This window comes from Lycium ferocissimum, unplaced genomic scaffold (genome assembly GCF_029784015.1).
Source record: "Lycium ferocissimum isolate CSIRO_LF1 unplaced genomic scaffold, AGI_CSIRO_Lferr_CH_V1 ctg8759, whole genome shotgun sequence".
In the NCBI taxonomy this organism is placed as follows: Eukaryota; Viridiplantae; Streptophyta; class Magnoliopsida; order Solanales; family Solanaceae; genus Lycium; species Lycium ferocissimum.
Genome location: NW_026727415.1, coordinates 1 through 14,116, shown reverse-complemented (window position 1 = coordinate 14,116; position 14,116 = coordinate 1). Strand labels below are relative to the sequence as shown.

The 14,116-nt window shown below is 36.9% G+C and overlaps 1 long non-coding RNA gene and 1 other non-coding gene across 2 annotated transcripts; both read left to right on the top strand.

Moving 5' to 3' along the window:
• The first annotated feature begins 686 nt into the window (after positions 1-686).
• LOC132045953 (uncharacterized) lies at positions 687-12,109 on the top strand. Its single transcript, XR_009412571.1, has 4 exons — positions 687-907; positions 2,291-2,374; positions 11,354-11,490; positions 11,983-12,109. It is a non-coding gene; the product is annotated as an uncharacterized LOC132045953 (long non-coding RNA).
• On the top strand, positions 11,315-11,402 carry LOC132045959 (small nucleolar RNA R64/Z200 family). The gene has a single exon (XR_009412572.1). It is a non-coding gene; the product is annotated as a small nucleolar RNA R64/Z200 family (small nucleolar RNA).
• Positions 12,110-14,116: the final 2,007 nt, after the last annotated feature.

The following is a 14,116-nucleotide window of genomic DNA, read 5'->3' as shown; positions in this document are numbered from 1 at the left end:
CTTTTTGATAACTAAACATTTTATTAATCACCAAAGGAGAGAATTACAAATCCATAATAAGTTCAAGCACAACTTGCTATCAAAAAGAATAACTCAAAAGCCACAGCAGCAAGTACAAACAGTAACTTAAACATGCAGTAGTTGCTGCAACTTAGTTCTAACACCCTCAGGAGCTCTTACATTACACATAAACGTTATCTCTTTGGCTATGTGTTCACATTTCCCACATTTTTCCTCAAAAATTCTGTGATTTCTCTCTATCCACACATCATGGATGAATTCATCATACAGGATCCAGAATAGATGTGCATTTTGTGACTTGCCTTTAGACAAAGTCCCGCTGACGTGGTGCTTCCTATGCGCAGGATGCCTATTTATCTTTTTCCTAGATTTTTTGCCATTGAAAATTCTAAAAAACAATTGTTTAATTAACTAAACGTCAGAAAATGCTTCGGCCTACAGTTAAAAAACCCCAAAAAGCCGCTAATGTTGCAGTTAAACAAAACTCAACAGGCGCTTTCTCCCTGTTCTCCCTTACGCCTCCCTCCCTGTTCTTTCTCCCATACAACAAGCCTTTGAATCATCATGTCAATCTTTAGGATTTTTTTCCTTCAGTCCGTTTGTTTCCCTGCACAAGCGCAACTTCCCACCGTTTAAACAAAACCCTGTCTCTTTTTTAATTTGTTTCACCGTTAAGCGTTCTCAGAAAATTATTCACCGAATTCATAGTGCCAAATCACATCAAATTCCCGGAAAACATAAATTAATCAGCGGAGGAGAAGAATTTCGTCCATCGGCTGCGCCGTTTCAAACCAAAACTTTAAGATTTTCAATTCCACTAGCAGCAACGGCAGAGAAGGATTCAATAGAGGTGAAGAAATTTAGCATCTGTGAGAAAAATCCAAAGGTACAAAGCTTCATGTTAATTGGTGTTTTATTGCATGTATTTCTGTATGAAACTTCAGCCTATTTTGTATTCCAGAATGGTTTAATTTGGTATTATTGATGTGTTAAAATGTCAAGTGCATCTTATATATTCCTCTCAAGATACACGACAGAAACTTCTTCCCGAAGTAGCAGTTTTATGGAGCAACATTTTCTGTGCCTCTTCTTTTTTTTTTTTTTTTTTGTTTGTTCTCTTTGGTTTATTGTTATTTAATGTTTGACAAATCAAGTGTTGGGTCTCATTCTACAATCTTCAACTCTTGCTTTTCATCTATCCAATTGAAATTTCATTCATACGTCAACTGGGATTTGACACTTATGTCTGCGGATTCGTGTTGCTGTTGCTTTCATATTGCCCCTGCTTTTACCATCTGCATTTGATGTGTCCTTTGCATATCCCCAAACATTTTCAGGTATGTTTATATTAAGTGAATTTCTGAGAGGTTTGATAGAATAACAATGTGGAACAAAAGAAAAGCGAGTATTTTTAGCTACGATTTTGATTTAACTTATAAACAGTAACAATGATTTTTCTATTATAAGTTAATTTTAACCGATGATAACAAGTTCTTTACTGCATTTAGCTTACCAAATTAGAATTCAATAAGGAAGATGTTCAAAAAGAGCAAGTATTTCTTCTTCTTTCCCTCACTAGCCAGAATTTGTCTCTGGTCCTATTGTTTCTCTCAAATCTAAAGGTAAATTTCTTCTCTTGATTTTGAAATATATTTGTTCTCTTTCATATTTAGTTGGTGTTTCATGTTTTGGGTCTTGGGTTCCGATTGCAAGATGGAAGACTACAGAATTTTCAAGTGACGATTACGGTGAAACTTTTTCTCTTCTCCTTCTTCCTTTTCAAATGGCTTTCCCATTGTTTCCCAAAGATGCTGCATTTCTACTTTTTTTGCTTTACATGTTTTCTTTGGACATCCTTGTGTTCTTCACTTATTCTGTTTGTTTTGAGCTTCAATTTTTATTTTGTTCGCTTTACACCAGTTTTGTTTATTTTCCCTACTCAAGTCCGTTGCTTCATTTTTTTTTAGTGTGATTGTAGCCTTCCGTTACATTTAAATGTGTCTTCTTCTTGTTTTTCCTCCTATTTATGAGTCATTTCATTACATTTGATTAGATTTGTGTTTGATTTTCTTTATTCTCTCAGTTCTAGTGAATTGAAATCAGATGACGAGAAAAAACACTACAACAATATGATGATTACTTTCTGCAGTTCCGATATTTTGCATATATATATTTGGGAGATGTGATGAACACAAGCACAAATTGAAATCCTCTAACACATTTGGGGTAGGTTTTGAACTGACACTTCTTAAACTACCAATTATGACAGAACTATCAGTAGCTCAATGATTACATGCCTTATGGGAAATATACGCTATGCCGATTTCAAGCATGAGTAGATGATTTCTTTCAAGTAGCTATTTGTAGTATTAAGAGATAGGATATTTCTGGAGATAATGACAGTGGCATTTTTGTAATTGTGCAGTAGAATTAGTTAGTCAGTTATAAGTCTTGTTAGCTGGTTAGTTAGTGGTAGTTGGTGGATATTTAGTTGACAGCTGTACAGGTACTGTCATCTCTTTTTGTATAAGTGTCTCATGTACAGATCATTTTCATAAAAGAGAAACACATAAACTTTTGCTCAAAAACTCAGAGCTTTCTCACACTTCCATGGCTGCTGTTCCCTATTAGTTTAATCACCATTATCATTGATTAGCTATAGGAATTTTATCATGGTATCAAAGCAGGAGAAATAGAGTAGAATCGAGTTGTTACAGTTCATCAATTTTTGATTTCTGTTCTAGCACAATTTTCGATTTCTCTTAATTCATTTTTCGATCAGTTAGGGTTTCAATTTTCTTCAACAATTGAGCATCATCAATGGCGATTGGAGATGAGAGCAATGCAGTGGGAAACACAAGTACGAACACAACAATCGATCTTCATCATCCCCTATACCTTCAATCATGCGACACACCAGGTAGCTCACTGATTTCTTTTCAGCTAACTGGGACTGAAAATTATGCATTGTGGAGTAGATGGATGAGGATTGCATTGTTAGGAAAGAGCAAGTTAGGTTTTGTTGATGGTAAACACACCAAAGACAAGTTTGATCCCTCGTTACACGATCTATGGGACAAGGTGAATGCCATTGTTCTTTCATGGATAATGAACTCAGTCACAAAAGAATTAATTAGTTGTGTTGCCTATGCTACGGATGCGAGCAAGGTTTGGGCAGAATTGAAAGAACGATTCGATAAGGAGAATGGATCTATAGTATTTCACCTTCATAGGGAAATAGCAACATTAACACAAGGAACTAGTTCAGTTGCTAGTTATTTCACTAAGTTGAAGGAATTATGGGTAGAATTTGATGCACTTATGCCTTGCCCTAGTTGTGGATGTCCTGAATCCAAAAGTTATGCAGAACATTTTGAGACCCAAAGGCTTTTCCAATTTCTGACTGGGTTGAATGAAACATACTCAAATCAGAGAAGCCAAATCATGATGATGATTCCTGTTCCTAACATAAACAAAGCATATGCTATGATAGTCTCAGAAGAAAGTCAGAGGAGTTTGACAAGAATTAGTCACTCAGGAGAAGGAACAGATGGAGTTGCCTTATTTAGCAATAGAGGAGGACAAGGTCAATATCAAGGTCAAAATGTGAGGAACAACTACAAAGGCAAAACCAGTCATCTGTACTGTGACTTCTGCAAATGGAGAGGTCACACTAGGGAAACATGTAGGAAGTTTCTTGCATATATATCAGACAACAAGAACAAGAAGAAGAATACAGGTTTTAACAACAATCAACAGGCTGGTGCCAACATGGCATCACAAGATGAATACAACCAGCCAGTCTTGGCAAATAATGCTGCTCAACAACAGGCACATAAACAATCTGCACCACCACATCAAAGATGACCATTGCCAAAGGAAAATGCAAGGAGGAGCCTTAATGTTTACACCAGAACAGTATGATCAGATACTCAAAATGATCCACAAAGAACTTCCAGTGGAACATGACAAGCAAGGAGCAGGTATGACTCAAATTTTTATGGCAACTAAAAGTGAAGCTTTTAAGAACTGGATAATTGATTAACGGGGCTACAAACCATATGGTATGTAGTAAGAACTTACTTGATGCAATTAGGCAAATTACAAGACAAAATATAAGGAGAGTTTATTTGCCTGATGGACATGCATTAGATATTGCTTGTGTTGGAAGTTGCAAGGTGAACAATGATGATACTATTAATGATGTCCTGTGTGTGCCAGGTTTTAAGCATAATCTGCTATCTGTGTCTAAGCTAACCAGAGATTTGAAATGTCTTTGTCACATTCTTTTCCGATCTCTCAGTGTTACAGGACCTTCACAATGGAATGGTGAAGGGGATTGGTAAGCATAATGATGGTCTATACAACATTCAGTTGCCCCTGAGTAATAATGCCAATAATACAATTGTTGCTGCTAATAAAACTGTTGCTGCTGCTTCACTTCATTCAAATTTCACCAAGCTAGAAGATATAGAAGTTTGGCATAGGAGAATGGGACATGCTCCTGATAGAGTACTAAAGATGATTCCAACCTTGAAATACAAGAAGGAAGATACCAACATAAAGGACTGTACTGTTTGTCCCTTGGCTAGGCAAACAAGATTGCCCTTCCCTACTAGTACTACTGAATGTAATAAGCCTTTTGAGATATTGCATGCTGATGTTTGGGGACCCTATAGAATATCAAGTCATGATGGATGTAGATTTTTTCTCACTTTGGTAGATGACTATAGTAGAATGACTTGGGTCTACTTGCTGAGATTGAAAAGTGATGTAATAGTTGTATTGAGACAATTCTTGACATTAATAAAGACTCAATTTGATGCACATGTCAAAATTTTCAGAAGTGACAATGGTACTGAGTTTTTTAACTCTGCTTGCAATGAATTGTTTCAGTCTAAAGGTATCTTACACCAAAGCTCATGTGTCCACACACCCCAACAGAATGGGGTGGTGGAAAGAAAACATAGGCACATCTTGGAGATTGCTAGAGCTCTCAGAATGCAGGGTTTTCTACCACTTAAATTTTGGTCTGAATGTGTGAAAAGTGCAGTGTACATCTTGAACAGGTTGCCACTTGCAGTCTTAGGTGGAAAATCCCCTTTTGAGCTGATACATGGAAGAGCACCTTCCTTGGTGCACGTTAGAACCATTGGGTGCCTCTGCTATGCTACTTGTGTACATGTTGGTGACAAGTTTTCTCCCAAGGCTGTAGCCTCAGTACTGATGGGATACTCATCTTTGCAGAAGGGTTATAGATTATATTGCTTACTCACTAACAAATTTTTTGTTAGCAGGGATGTACAATTCAAAGAAACCATTTTTCCTTTCCAACTACTTAAGGAAAAAAGGTTTCAGTTATTCCCAAATGGTGTTCTCACATCCACCATGGATGATGATGCTCATCCTGCTACTATAGTGGACAATATCTCTCCTGATTATGATGCTGCAGATACCTCAGTATCAGTTCCCCTTGATACTCCATTTGACCCACCCACACAAGATCCTGTTGATTCTACTTTTCCAGATGTAACACCTGCACCTGTTCCGGCCTCTACAGACCCTAGAAGATCTAGTAGGACAAAATCTACCCCTGGTTGGATGCAAGACTATGTTTGTGGCAGAAGGACTTTGCCTCAGTCTTCTAGCAACTCTTGTACATTCCCAATGAGCTCCTACTTATCTCTTGACACTGTCAGTCCCAAATATCAGTTGTTCCTATCTACCTTATCTTCCATCCAAGAACCTCAGTCTTATGCAGAGGCTGTTCAAGATCCTCAATGGGTTGAGGCAATGGAACAAGAACTTCAAGCACTCACTGACAATCAGACTTGGTCCATGGTTCCCTTGCCAGTTGGAAAGACTCCTATTGGGTGCAAATGGGTCTTCAAAGTCAAGTATAGAGCCAATGGGGAGGTTGAAAGGTATAAGGCTCGGTTAGTTGCCAAAGGTTACAACCAAAAGGAGGGGATAGATTTCAAGGAGACATTCTCTCCTGTTGTGAAGATGGTGACATAGAAGGGTGGTGTTGGCTATGGCTGCTGCAAATCAATGGTGTTTGCATCAGATGGATGTGTCAAATGCATTTTTACAAGGGGACTTATTTGAAGAAGTATACATGCTTCCACCTCAGGGATTTGACAGTCAGGGGGAGAATCTTGTGTGTAGACTGCACAAATCCCTTTATGGACTCAAGCAAGCCTCAAGACAATGGAATTTGAAACTCACTGAAGCACTCATCAGCTCAGGTTTCACTCAAAGTCACTTTGACTATTCATTGTTTACAAGGAAGGTGGACCAAAAGATGGTCATTATCCTAGTATATGTGGATGACCTGCTCATAACAGGAAATGACCATGGATTGATCATTGAGGCAAAGACAACACTACAAGATAAGTTCAAGATAAAAGATCTGGGAGAATTGAAGTACTTCCTAGGAATTGAAATTGCAAGGTCACAAAAGGGAATCTTGATGAATCAAAGGAAATTTGCACTGGAACTAATCACTGAGCTAGGATTATCTGGTTCAAAACCTGTTAATACACCCATGGAGTGCAATCTAAAACTCACAACTGTGGAGTATGACTCCTACATTGGAAACAAGACAGATATGATTCTGGATGATCCTTGTTAGAACCCGTATTTTAGTACATCGGAACAATCCGGACTAATTATGATAAGTGAAGGACAAAACTGTTCCGGGATGCAAGGTCGGGATTTTTGACCTTCGATTTTATTTTGAGATATAAGTTGTGCACGAATTTGTTGGTATGGAACAATTAGGAAAATTTGGGACCAAAAGTGGAATATTTGGAAGTTTGAAATTCATGAAAATTGGTCATTTTAGCCATGTGGCTTGAATTGGTCCCACACACCTTGTGGACAATTTTAATTGGTCCAACACATGGTGTGGGCCAAGGACACTTGGGCAACTATATTAAAGCATAAAGGATGAATTTTAAGTCATCTTTATCATTCCATACACTTAGAAAAAAAAAAGGGAGAAGTTGAAGACCCAAAGAGAGGCTCACGGCTAGGAAAGAGAAAAAGTGAAGATCAATTGGAGCCATTCCAAAAATATTTTGTTGATGCAAATCCACTATATTGAGGTCCCTAAGTAGCGTGGAACCATCGTTGGAGCGATCAATCCACTATTTCTCATCTTTTGAAACCCTAGGCTTGTGGAAGTTGAAGAGAAAAAGATAAGATTTGATCTTGTTTTTGTGTTATGAAGGTTATATTATTGTTGTAGTATGTTAAATTGGAGGAAAAATCATGAAATATGAAATGTTGGAAGTGAGTTGTGTATGTGGAGCTTGAGCCGTGTAAATGGGTGTTGTTGTGTTGTGATTGAATTTATGAATTAATGCCTAGTTAGTTGATTATGATCATTGTTAGGTGAAGAACGATTGAGAATTATCCATTTATGTATATGTGTAGTGTTGGTCGAAATGGGTCATATTATATGACAATGAACGAATGAATATCGCTTAATGTTTTAATCGTCGTCGTTATGAATTCTAGTTGGAAATGAGCATTTATAACTCAAGATTGATGTTGGGAATCGTATGATCTAAGGCTTATTGTACGCTTGATGTAATTCGTATATCTATGAAAATTTTATCGTTATATTGTGGATTGTGATACAAAGCATGGCTTAAAAATGAGGAAAGCAACAAGAGGGTCGGCTTCTCTCGGCTAGGGACTGCTTTTTTGTGATGAATTTAAATGGCTGTTTTGTAATGAATTTCATGGCTGTTTTGTGATGAATTTTGTGGTTGTTTGGGGTTGCTTGTTATAAATTTCGTGGCTGTTTTGTAGTGACATTTTGGGGGCCGTTTTGTGTAATTTTCGTGGCTGCTCTTGTTGAGTCGAAATGCGGGATTATAGTTATGATTATGTACAATATATGTAGTATATTTGCTTTGAGTATGGGCTGTTCATGATGGCTGGTCTAACATTGAAAAAGTGGCCGGATAAACATAAGGAATTAGTGTATTAATCATTTGTTGTTGTGGTTGTTGTACTCCATGATGTAAAAGAGAGTTACTATTGTTATTTTGCCTTTTCGAATTGATGATCGATGTTGCTAGGTTGGTTATTGTGGTTGTTGTTGTTGATTTTGAGCGAGTTAAATTCTCGGGATAGCTCCGTTTTACCGGGAAATCTTTCCGAATTTTCGTAGAATTTAAAGAATAGTTGGAATGAATGGCTTAAGTGCCCTTAGCTAATGTTTGGCATTTTATGGCGTATTTTTTTTTAGATCGTGGGCAGCCTGAATCATAGTTTGGATTAGCTTGAGTTCGGATCATTTTGGAGAGCGTTTGAGGTATGTAAAGTAACCTTCCTTCCTTGGCATGCCTTAGTTAAAATAGACTATGATTCAAGCCTCGAGGAAACTCTCTTCTCGCAATCCGAGCATGTCTATACTTCGTTTTTGTTCCTTGGTATCCTTGTGTTGATATGACAAAACCTTGATCCTTATGACCTTGAAATTTATAAGTTGCAAAAGTTCCATGAAAGCTGATTTTTTTTTTAGTATATTCTTTAGTGATTCAAAAACTACGAACGCCCATAACTCTCACAGAAAGCTCGGATTGCTTCAAATTTTCGTAGAAGCTTGTATGATCTAGGAAGAGTATGTTTTCCATAGGAGGGCCCGGAGTCGGGTCTATACCCGTCCGTGGGTCCCGCGACGCCCTTTTATGTAATTTCGATAACTTTTGGAAGAAATGTTGTAATTATTATTCGATTTCAAATATGACTATTTTACTTATCTTTTGGGATTATGACAACGATTTCATGCATATGATTTTTTATACGTAACTATGATTTCAAAAATTCTATTTGACTGTTCTAAAGTGACGTTCGGAGGAAAACTTGATGTGACTAGAATCCCGATTTCAAGTACGGTCGGTTACTTGTCTTTGAGTTCATAATAATGATTCGATAACATATGGTGACCTTAGATTTCACGGGCGGGGGACCGGGTTGACGCTCGTCCGTGGGTTCCGCGACTTTTCCATGTTTGATTCCAACGACCTATTTTTTTTTAGAACTTCATGTGGCTATGATTTCAACCCCGAGCATGATTATTTAAGCGTTGTCGAGCTTGAAATGAAGATTTCTATGCATATGATTTTGGTACGTAACCATGGGTTTCGAAGTCTAATATGATATGTGATAATAGGATGATATGATGATTCTATACACCGAGACCCTCACTAGAGGGCCGGGACACGCTATGTATATGATGATATGATGATGACATGATTCTATACACCGAGACCCTCACTAGAGGGCCGGGACATGCTATACACCGAGTCCCTCACTGGGGCGGGACACGCTATATATTTGTATGTATATATGGGATGATGATATGATCTTACTTACCGAGTCTCTCGCTAGAGGGCCGGGACACGCTATGTGTATACGCACGTGCTGAATGATTGTCCGATTGGTATATGATATGAACTTGTATGAATTATGTTCTGAAGGTAAGTTTTGTGGTTTCTGGTTCTGTATCCATGGCTCCTACTCCTTATTTAAAGTACGATTCTGCCTATTGTGTTTTCTCGCACATGCTCGAGACATATTCCGCATCGACCCCGCTTTCTTCGGGGTCAAGTATAGTTTTTGCCCGCAGTACGCACGCGGCGTGGTGATCCACCGCTTTAGGTCACTCTCTTCTCGCTACTTGAGTGCTCCTTCTCTTCCGGGAGCTTATATTTTTGGTATATATATTGTTCGTGCATTTGTATATATTTGTTCATGGGTACGGCGGGCCCCGTCCCGTCATAGGATTCTCGTACGTACGTTTAGAGGTCGTGGACATATTTTGTGGGTTATGCCTACTTTTGTACGGTGGCGTTTGGATATGTTATGCTTAAGGCGATCCCATTCGCCCGCGGCGGCCGGTCCGCATATGTATATATGTTGTGTTGTCAGCCCCGTGTGGCCTTTGTTGGTATTTTACGTACGCCAGGTTATTTTGGATAGTCCGTGAAACAAAGGAAATTCTCGCCAAAATTTTTCTGAAATTATATAGATTTGGAACACGACTTGCGGCAGCGCTTCTCGTTATATACTTGGATGCGTTTGATATACCTTGTGATAGCGTTTGGTAGGTGTGTTTGGGTGCCCAGATCGGGCACTAGTCACGGCCTACGGGGTTGGGTCGTGACAATCCTGGCCCATATCAAAGGTTGATTGGGAAATTGTTATATCTCACTATGACCAAACCAGACATCACATTTGCAGTGCATGTCCTTAGTCAGTTTATGCAGACTCCAAAAAAGTCACACCTAGATGCAGCATACAGAGTAGTGAGATATGTGAAGAATGAACCTGGCTTGGGAATCCTATTGAGCTCAGAAAAGTCATCACAATTGACAGCATACTGTGATGCAGACTGGGCATCTTGCCCAAACTCAAGGAGATCCATTACTGGTTATGTGATGAAACTGGGAAATTCTTTAGTATCCTGGAAAGCAAAAAGCAAGCAGAGCCAAGGAGAATTTCTAGAAATGCGAATATAGAAGTATGGCGGCGGAAATTGCGAAATCCTTTGGTTGATTTAGCGATGCAAGGAGTTGAATATGAACATCAAGACACCAGTTGAGTTGTGCAGTGATAGTAAATCAGCTATCCAAATAGCTGCCAACCCCATATTCCATGAAAGAACAAAGCATATAGATATTGATCTGCACTTCATTAGGGAAAGGATACAGGATGGAACAATCAAGACAACATATGTGACTAGCAAGGATCAAGAAGCAGACTTGTTTACAAAGGCACTTATGAAAGCACAACATGCCTATCTCTTGGACAAGCTAGGTGTGTTGAACTTGTTTGCACCGCCTAGCTTGAGGGGGAGTATTAAGAGATAGGATATTTCTGTAGTTAATAACAGTGGCATTTTTGTAATTGTGCAGTAGAATTAGTTAGTCAGTTATAAGTCTTGTTAGTCAAGTTAATTAGTGGTAGTTGGTGGATATTTAGTTGACAAATGCATGTGCATCGTCATCTCTTTTTGTATAAGTGTCTCATGTACAGATCATTTTCATAAAAGAGAAACACATAAACTTTTGCTCAAAAACTCAGAGCTTTCTCACACTTCCATGGCTGCTGTTCCCTATTAGTTTAATCACCATTATCATTGATTAGCTATAGGAATTTTATCATGTAGTTTCTTTAGATATAATGTCACCGCTATTTTATTTTTATAGATGAGTCAGACATCTTCTATGATCTATTGCAAGTGTTGTTTTCTTCGGTTTTATGTTATTTGGGCCTTCTGCTATGACGAATTCATGAAATATTCACATGTCAGACTTCAGAGAGAAATATATGAGAAGAAATTCATGTATCCCGAGCAGAAGCACCTTATGTCCAACCTTTTGTACACAAACCAATTGATTTCAAAGGCTTCAACGTCAGTCGTCAAAGAGCTACTGTATTAATCATCAGGTACGTAGCTGCTCTTTCCATTTCTAACATCTTATGAGATTACAATTAAATTGATTTGAGAGGAAATAAAAGAGATGTGCATGTTATGGAGAGTGATGGTGAATAAGAGGCGTTTTTGATGTCTTGGTTACTTAATATCTTACTCTTTGGTACAATGTAATTCATCCATCTATTTCTGATTTGGTTTTCTTACATGTTTTTCCCAAATATTGGTCTTCTATAATCACTTTGGCTCTTTGAAGTTTCTAACTTGGTTTATCCCGTTTGTGGGCTTTGTGTTGATATCTTTATGGTTTTCCTGCTTCTTTCACTTTATGCTCACCGTACCTACAACGAAGAAAAGAGACCTGGTAAAACCATGTGCCCGAGCCCTTTGAGTGGGAACTGATAAACAGACAGTGGACTTTGGTTGCAGAGATTCAAAAATTTGAGGGAGAATTCTGATCTAAGTATATCTTTTTTTTTTTTTTTTTTTTTTTTTTTTTTAAATAGGTGGCTGGAAAAGTTGTGAAGCTTGATTGGATTATTAGCTATTTACAGTCCTTCTGGCACCAAGTTGAGGTAAATTATTTAGGGGCTTTGTTTCCCCCCCTCTTGCAAAAACTGACTTTGCTAAAATAGTGGTCGAGTTGTTGGAGAAGTTGCTTGATATGTTTTTTCCAAAAAAAAAAAAATAAAAAAAATCCTGATGTTAAAAATATTTTCAACTTGGTTTTTAGTCATCAATTGCAATAAATGTTCCAATTCATGTGGAGTTAAACATTAGCAAGATAGGTGAATTCTGTATATGTAGATTTTCATGTGTTCCTCTCAATGAAGTTGAACTAATTTAAATCCAAGAATGGACTTCAACATGGAATGTATGATGCAACTCAGTCAAGCATATGGTATTACTCATGAATTTTTGATTTCTTGGATATAAATGTTCCTGAATTTGTGACAATTTCATACGATTCAAATTATCGGGGGTGTTGTGTCATACTAACAGAAGTAGCTATACTATCTACAAGACATGTTTAATGCTTGACTCAATCCTTGCGGTCTTGCTGGATCTCATCGTTTCCATTTTTAATTACATTTTCTCCTTCTCTTAACTGTTACAATTGAACTTTAATTTCTTAGATATGTTCTTCTTTTAGAGCCTTTAATAATTGATTCTGCTGCTAACTACGAAATACTAAACAACAAAGAGCTTATTGTACTTAACCATAGCAAATTTGCTAGAGGATTTTAAGATATATTTGTAATTTCTTATTCTGTCAGTTTTAGATTTCTTTACTTTTCATCTCATCTTCATATTATTTGATTAGAATAAAATTTTAGGGAAAAAAGATTTTTTATTTGTGAAATAAATATTTCAAGATATACACATGTATTCGATAACAAATGCAATAGGCAATTCATGTATTAAAGTATGCTCAGACATGCGCTCAAGATCATTTTACATTTATCTTTTTATCCAACTATGCTAATGAAAGAAAACACAATTCATCTAAGCTCTACTTCTAATTAAATTATTATATTTATAATTTAATGAAATTATTAGTATTCTTTATAACCGCGCGAAGCGCGGGCTACTTGACTAGTTTTAAATGTAAAACTTGATCCATAAGTTTATATTTTATAAAAAAAGACCAATAAGTTGGTAAACATTTTTAACAATTACTCCCACCAGCCGTTTACCAACCTCATTAACTTCCACTAATCTTTATTTATGTCTACCATTTGGGAGGATTATATTAAAGAGTAGTTACATTACTATTCATGTTAAATTTTCATTTTTATTGAACTAAAGTTTGATCAACTAATGTTGTATTTTTTTTTAGAAAGGCCTTCTAGTAGCGTATTAATTTTGTTATGAATTATGACTTGCTCATTTGGTAAAATTGTACAAGGATTGAGAATGTTTTGATAGTTTCACAATTTGTGGATTTTTATGTCTATAAGAGAAAATACAACTTAAGATATCCAAATTACATATCCAAACATGGTTTCAAACCATGATTTGAAATTAGGAGTGGGCGTTCGGTTTTTCGGTTCGGTTTTATCAAATTTCGGTTTGGCTATTTCGGGTTCGGTTTTTTGAACGTGGACACCAAACACCGAATCAAACTAGTTCGGTTCAGTTCTTTCGGTTTCGGTTTTTTAAAGTTCGGTTCGGTTTCGATTTTTTCAATTCGGTTTTTTTAATATAATATTAGAAGCGATTCCATTGACACTAATTCATATTCTCAAAAGCAATAAAACATAAAATTGATAAATTGAAATCAAAATCAAACAAATAGGATACACAAGAAACGTAAAACTATAATCATGACATAGGATTACTAGGTGTTATATACATACCGTAAGAATAATTAAGAAAACACATAAAGGACATACATTAATCCTAAAGAGACATCCTAGTTACCTTTCTTTGTTAAGGATATTTGATTTTTTTCAATTGAAGCGGAAAATTAGGGATGCAAATGCAAAAGAGGACTTATTACAATTGGGTTTTTTTTTTGCTTTAAACTTAATGGGCGTGGACCATTTTAATTTTTTTGGGTAATGTATTAAATTTCGGTGCGCGTTCGGTTTTTGGTTGTTTTTGTCAAAACTTCGGTTGGCTATTTCGGTTTCGGTT